Below are 7,923 nucleotides of genomic sequence, written 5' to 3'. Positions count from 1 at the left end.
GTTATGGCTGCTCAATGTAACTACAGTCCTTTGGCTCCTACTGGCTGGGTGAAAGAAGTAGTGTTGAATTAACATTATCATGTTATTGTCAGCATGTAAGATTTGTCTGCAGTCCCAGCATTTTTAAAACATTTGATGATAGTTGTGGAACCCTGGAATAAAATTTGCACTCTTTAAGCAAATTGAATCACTTGTTGGCACTTCAGTTGACCTGTCCTTGCATGTATTTATTCCTTGAAACACCTTGTAGCAGGAGCTGTCTTGAAACCATTCTGAATCTTTGACTGCACCCATCATTTACATATGTTGGCATCCCCCCATTCTCAGGAATCTGTAACCAATATAGAAGATGTTCTCTAAATTGTGTTACTGTGAAAGTGAGAAAAAGAAGATAAGTGTTTATTATTTTGAAGTTTCATAGAACATATCTCAGGACAAATCCAACTTAGAGCATGTGGAGTATTATTTCTTTCTTTTGTGAGTTTTTTCTGGGCTCTGGCCTGGATGCCTGGGGCACAGATTTCTATTTTAATGTGAACAGATGTAGGAATCAAGCTGCTTTCCTCTGGACTTATTGTCACTTGTATGACACAATGATGGTATCCTGTTATTTTAATCCAAGTAAGAATCTCGGATAAGAAACTTTTGACATAACTAAAGTTTTAGCTGACAAGGAATGGAGTTCAAATTTGTGTATTCATTCATCTATCCATCATACATTTATTTATCAGAAATTGTGTATATTCCTAAAAATACATTCATGACATGATTGAAGCATAATATCAAGGAAATCAAACCCTAATAGGGAATAAAATGTGTAGACACATGATTGAAACAAATTCTAAATAGTGTCATAAGTGGCATGAATAAAGTATTTTCAGAAGACAGATGCAATATACTTCTAAAAACAAGCTATGGTCCAATTCATAAGCAGGAAACAGGAAAATCCAAAGAATTCACAGTTACACAGGCTGTATAGAGAGAAACAGAATGGAAAGCTGTAACATCCAGCAACTAATAACAGTGAAAACCAGAAAACCTGAAGAGGGAAGAGGAAACTAATGTTATCACATCTCACAAACATCACAGACATGGGAGAGGAGGGTCCACAGCACCTGAAGACCTGGGAGAAGAATAAGAGCAACACAAAATATTAGAACCATGGCCTTGTGTAATGATGGCATGCAGAATAAATACCCCAGTGTCTTCCTGCCTCAGATATTGTGGTATTCCACTTGCTGCCTCTCTTTGGTGGTATCCAACTAGAAAATAGAGGGCAGGAAGATAAGTTCTATGGAAGAAGCCTCTTAGCAAATTTTTTAAAATAGCAAGAATATGAAATTTATTAAGTACCAACAGGGTGGGATGCAGGAGAAAAGTGCTGTTTGTTGGGCCCAAGCAACTGAAGCCCAGACTGGGGAGGTCTCTGATCTCTCATCTCACCTCTTTGAGTCGAGATAAGATGCTGGCAAGCTAAAAAAAAAAAAAAAAAAAAAAAAAAAAGTTTCTTCCTTTAATTTACTCCTTATTATTTGAGGAATTTATGCAAAAGACTATGTATTCGTGTGTGTGTATTTTGCTTTTTCACTTGCATAAATAATTTTCCAGAATAGTTTTTAAATGACTATAAAGCATTTTTAAGACTTTCAGATTATTTCATAGAAGCAAGTACTATATCTACTAAGAAAATATTTTTAAGAGGAAAAAACTTAACTGGACAGAGAGGAGATTTGGGGCATTAGGACAATGAAGAGTTCATTAGGATGATTTTCTTAGCAGGACTTTTGTGCAAGTTCATAGACACACAAAAATACAAAGTACTGCAGCTCCATAGACCTTGAGGTGCCTAGAGAACTCAAAGCAAACTTTAAGTCTAATATGAAAGTAAGTGCCAGTTTCCTGTGCCTTATATTACATTTTGGTTTGATCAGAGATGTCTGGATGTTTCAGGTCCTCATTAAAACTAAGGTGGTTTACTGTGCTTTGTGAGATGCTATTTTGCCCCTGTTCTCATTTCATCTAGGTTCCAGACATCTGAGATTTTTTAAACATGCGTAGAATAATTGGCCAAATACTTAGGTATTTCCATCAGTTTTTATAATTAGGTTGGCTTTTTCCCCCATCCAAGCATAGTTGGAAAAATGACAAAGGATGAGCTGTTTATGTATCATTAATCTGCATCCTCGTTAACTAAAGTAAGATCTTTAGTCAACAGGAAGAGATTGGGCTAATGATGGTTTCTGGCTGTTTGATTGCTTATCACTCCTTTTGTCATTTTTCACCCTCTACATCCCTTTGATTGAGCCAATTGTGAATATAGGCAATCAATAAAGCTCCAGGTGCCATGATTTGGCATGTATCTTGCATATATTATGTGAGATGGGGGAGGTGAGACTATAACATCAAGAGGGAGTTTAAGAATTTTTTTTTAAAGTAACAACAAAACAAAACACTCAGAAATTTTAAAGTCAACATAATGCCAGGATATTTTGTGGATATACATTCATATGTAATTACGAAAGGTACATTATTTTTGCAAAACAGATACGCAATATGAATCTAGAGGAGGTAAATGCTAGATACATACTAATGAAAAATCTTCAAATATTAGCATCACATATACTGAGGGTTTTTAGCAACTGGCAAGTTTTGAATAATTCTGGTGGATCTTTTCCTTTTTTACATATAGCCAGAAAAGAAAACAAATTGATATAATAATTTCTTTTGTTTCCAAAGATGTCACACAGCCAATAAGCCCTTTCTCAGCATGCTACACACTAGTCTATGTTATGAAATTATTTTCCAACATGGCTGTGCTCCACATGGTTTCTTCTTTGATGGTTAATAGAAGAAATCAGAGCCAAGAAACCTATGCAAATCTCAATTTTAAAAATATTATGAGTTATTTTAGAAAATAAATTTTCTCAGCTTCAAATGTAAACATGTGGTAAAGTTGTTATAGATGGAAGCTAAAAATAAATGTAAGCCAATAGAAAGGAAACAAGCAAGCTTACATATGTGTGGTAAACATGAATATTCAACCTCTCATGACTACATTTTGGAAAGTAACAATTAAAAGTAGTCAGCAGGGATGTCAAAGGTGTGTCCCTTGATTTATGACTTATAAATCATAAAGTATTAAATAATTGCCAACTTTTCTATGAGAGCCCACACACTTATATTTAAAACCCTTTACATTTAGAAAAGAAGAGCCAGATGTGGTGGTGCATGCCCTTAATCCCAGTGGCTCAGGAGGCTGAGGTAGGAGGACCACAAATTGCAGGTCAGTGTCAGCAATTCAGCAAGACCATCACTAATTTAGGAAGAAGCAGTCTCAAAATGAAAAATAAAAGGACTGGGGATGTAGCTCTGTGTTAAACAGCTCCTTGGTTCAATCCCCAGTACTAAATAAACAAATCAATAAAAGTAGAAAGGAAGAAATTATCTTGTTCTCAAAGCAAACATACAGGGTGACTGTAATTCAAGCTACTAGGGAAGCTGAGGCTGGAGAATTGCAAGTCCAAAGCCCCAACTCAGCAATTTAGACTCATTCTCAAAAATAAAAATTAAAAGAGGGCTGGGGTACATCTCAGTGATGGGGTGCATCTCAGTGCTAGGGTGCCCCTAGGTTCAATTGCCATGACTGCAAAAGCAATACCCCACCACCACCACCACCCCTGCCGCAAAACAACAACAACAAAACACCCTACAGGCTGTAACTGAGTGATGATAACACTGTCTAGAATTTGGAGTCAGGGAGGTTTATTGTTGGGAGTGTCTGCTAAATCTGGCAACTCTGCCAAGGACATCCTTGTCCTTCCTCACTCTGTACGGGAGTAGGAAGTTCAGTCTGAGGAAAGCGTTACTGGTGTGGATTCTTTGCCCTCCTAAATGGAAGAGCCTACTGAAGACTGGCTCCTAAGTGGTGATGCTGTCACCAAGGCTATGGGAATGACAAAGATAGTAAAGAAGTACTGGGTGAGCAGATGTTGGAACACTGTCCTTGCTGTGTGACTTGGAATCTGGGAGGAAAACAATGGATCAGCAGTGTCTGCTGAGCAGCTGGGTCTAATCTTGCTGGCTGTTCCCAAGAATCATTGCTCAATGCCTGCCCTTCAGGGCAATAATTGTGACAGGACAAAGTCTGATCAGCCTGCTTCCTAGCCAGTTCTGCGGAGTTCAGTGTGCTCTGCCTGAGATATAGGTTTCCTATTTCTTACAGCTCTTCAAATGTAGATTTATAAAGATCACAAAAAAACCATTTATTCACCTGCCTTCCCTTTCCTTCCTCCCTTCCTCACTTGTCTCTTTTCCTTCTTCCTCTGTTCTCTTGCTTTTCCTTTCTTCCTATTCTACTTCCTTTGTTTGCTCTTCCTGGACTCAAATTATTGGATTGTTAATACATATTAAAAACTTTTGAAGCATTATGAATAAAAAAGTAAATAAAATAAACACACCCTCTACCCACACAGCTAGAGAGGGGAGATAAAGCACTTAGTAATAAATAAATACATACATACATACATACATACATAAAGTGTAGATATATGCCAAAGGGAAAAACAAAGCAGGTGAGAGAAAAACCTGTGATTTTAGACAGAACAGTTGTATTAATTATCTAGGACTGCCATAACAAATTCCCCTACAGTTGGTGCCTTAAACTAATAAAATATTATTTGCTCATGGTTCTGGAGATCAGAACTTCTAAATCAAGGTGTTGGCAGGGCTGGGCCTCCTCTGGAGGTTCTGGAGGAGAATCTTTCCTTGACTCTTCTGGCTTCTGGAAAGTCTTTGTGTCCCTTGGCTTGTGGTTGCATGAGTGCGATCCATGTCTCTGACTTCATATGACTGTGTCCACTTCTGTTTTTTCCTCTTTATCTCTTATAAAGACCTCTGTCAGTAGATTTAGGGTCCACTGGGTACTGCAGAATGGTCTCATTCATACTTAAATGAATTACATCTACAAAGATTCTTCATGCAAATAGGTCACATTCACAGTTTCCAGGGAGTAGGAGGTAGACATACCTGCTGGGAGTGGTACAACCTTCAGCTCATTACAGTGATCAGGAGAGGCCTTTTCTGATATGAAAGTTGAGAAAGGGCTTTTGGGTGAGACAGTACTTCAACTGAAACCAGGTAAAAGGGAGAAAATGTACCAACATGAAAAATATGATGTAACAAGAAATATGCAAATCCCAGTTTTCATTCCAAAGGGTATTGCTGTCTCCAAGAATGCTTAAAAACATGTAGGAGTCATATTCTAAAAAGAGTAATTCTGTACCCATTTTTTCACTCTCATTTTGTAGACATAAATTACATGGACAATTACTTTTTATTCTAGTTCTTGGAATTTCCTTGGGTTGTCACCACTATATTAAACTCAACAATGTATCAGCAGCCCATTTGAGAAAGTAAGCCTTCCAGCTCTAGGGATCAGGGGTAAATGGAAGTGCTAGGCACCTCTGGCATTTTAAGCACAGATTTTCACTGGGGTGTCTACAATTGCATGTACAACTATACCACAAAGGACTTCCCCCACCATACCCCAAATTTCACCAATAAAATGTGAAAGTTTCACATTTTTAGTTAATTTTAGTTTTCTATAAAATAAATGTTCCTGCAAAACCCATAAGGAATATGAATGTAATGCGGAAGTAGTAAAATGAAAAAAAAAAATAAGAGGAATGCTTGGAAATGCTTATGGAATTGTGAAGAATGAGAATAATGAGAATGTAGTGAAGGATGGTGCATTTTTTTCTAAAAATTAACCCATTTCAAAATGGAGCTAAGAGCTGACCATAGTAACCACAGTCGATTTTAAATGCTGGTGCAGAATACATTGCTAAAACCCAGCAGAAAAAGATTTCTCTCTCTCTCTCTCTCTCTCTCTCTCTCTCTCTCTCTCTCTCTCTCTCTCTCAATATAGGAAGGGTTTCTCATTTCCACTTTCTAACCATAATTCTTCATGCTGGGACCATAACAATTTCATTACATGGCAGAAACTGACATGAGACAGATCTGTTTTTGATGCTTCCATGCTTTTTGCTCACTGAAATAGCATTTCACCTGTGACCTGGTTGTAAGGCATAGAAGTGAGGAATTTGGTTGACTCTGCCCTTCCCTCTTCACAGAGTCTATAAATTAGTGTCTCATGCAACTAGTGTTCCAGGGGCCAATATCGTAACTGGAGTTGCCAAGGTGAATAGGAGTGCAAGTTGTCACTTTGTAATTAAAATATTTTAATTGCTAAATGGGGTGCGGTAACCCACATGCCTGTAATCCCAGAAACTCCAGAGGCTGAAGTAGGAAGACTACAAATTCAAGGCCAGCCACAACAATTTAGCAAGGTCCTAAGGAACTTAGTAAGACCCTGTCTCAAAATAAAAAATTTAAAAAGGTTTGGGCACATAGCTCAATGGTACAAGGCCCCTGGATTCAATCCCCAGTACAAATACATATTTTTATTTCTGGATTATGTGAAAGTGAAAGCTAGAAGACACCTGCCATGTATAATGGAAACAAGTTTCATAACCAGGAGTCAGAAAATCTGATTCCTAAATCTGATTTTGAAACTCAGTTTCAGCATCTGAAATGTAACTAAATTAATACCTTCACAAGGTATGTATGTTTCTCTTAGTATCATGAATATTAATAATAAAACGAACGACTCAAGACAGTTTAGCTCTGAAAACCCACTGAATGTTGCAAATGTTGACAAAAGACCTCCCTGTCCTTCACTTTCATTTCACCTTTCTTTCCCAAACATTCCTGGATTCTATTTTTTTATTTTGGCAATCATTTTGATCTTTTGCAGCTGGGTCAATTCCACAACATTTCTTAGAATCTTGATTACAAGGGCTGACCTGGTTGGTTGTGGATAGAATGATCATCACCAAAGGTATAATCCTAAAGGCCTTTATCATGCTTCAGTGAGCTACCTCAGGTACCCCTGAGGTGGAAGAGACAGAGCAAACAGATTGGAGTCTGTTTAAAAGAGTCAGATGCAATCATTGGGAAATCATTTTAGACTTTCAGTTTGAAGGAACAGATGAAAGATAGGAGCTGTGAGATTGTTGTAAGGCAAAGACGGCAAGCAAGGAAGAAACAAGAATATTGCCTGAAGCAGAATCACCTTCAGTGCAGCCCTGGGCAGCACTCCATCTGAGTGTGAATTCTGGCCAAGAGTCTCAATTTATAAAGAAAAATGAAGGGATTAAAAAGAAGAAGAAGAAAAAAAAAACTTCACTCGGGCAGCTGTTTATCTTGCTTTTACATTCACATTTGCCTTTGCTTTAAATCAGCCATATTGAATTTCTATATTAGTGGCTCTTGTCAGAGAAAATGACATCAAACACTCTCCAATTAGAAGTCTATTTTGGGGAAAAAGCTATCTATGAAGAAAACTGTAAAGACCTATAGTCCTTGACAAAAATAATTATAATTGCTGACCAACAGAAGAGTATTCACTGTGACCATATTGTGCCATTGCAGAATCACTTGTACTGCTCTAGTTTTATTAGGATTATTAGTATTATTATTTTCTGGTACTGGGGATGAACCAAGGGGTTCTTTATCACTGAGCTACACCCCCAGGCTGTTTTATTTATGCTTTTAAACTTTCAGACAAGATCTGGCTAAGTTGACTAAGCTGGCCTCAAACTTGTAATCCTCTTGACTCTAACTTCCTGAGTTGTTAAGAGGGTGCTTCACCATACCCAGCCAGAAACTTTTTGTGTTCAACAGGAACAGAATATAGAAGTTTTGTCATAGCTGAAATGTAGTGAGTCTTCTCGAGAAGGAGTGTGACCTGGATCAAGGCAAGCTGAAGAAATCTTAACCATGTCACATGATCCACATCCTAGTTTTTCGCTGTTACCTCAAGAGTTGTCTAGGATGTGAGGACTGAATCAACTAGAATCATTT

The sequence above is a fragment of the Marmota marmota genome, unplaced genomic scaffold, assembly GCF_001458135.2.
Source record: "Marmota marmota marmota unplaced genomic scaffold, marMar, whole genome shotgun sequence".
NCBI classification, from domain to species: Eukaryota; Metazoa; Chordata; class Mammalia; order Rodentia; family Sciuridae; genus Marmota; species Marmota marmota.
This window is presented reverse-complemented; position numbering follows the sequence as displayed.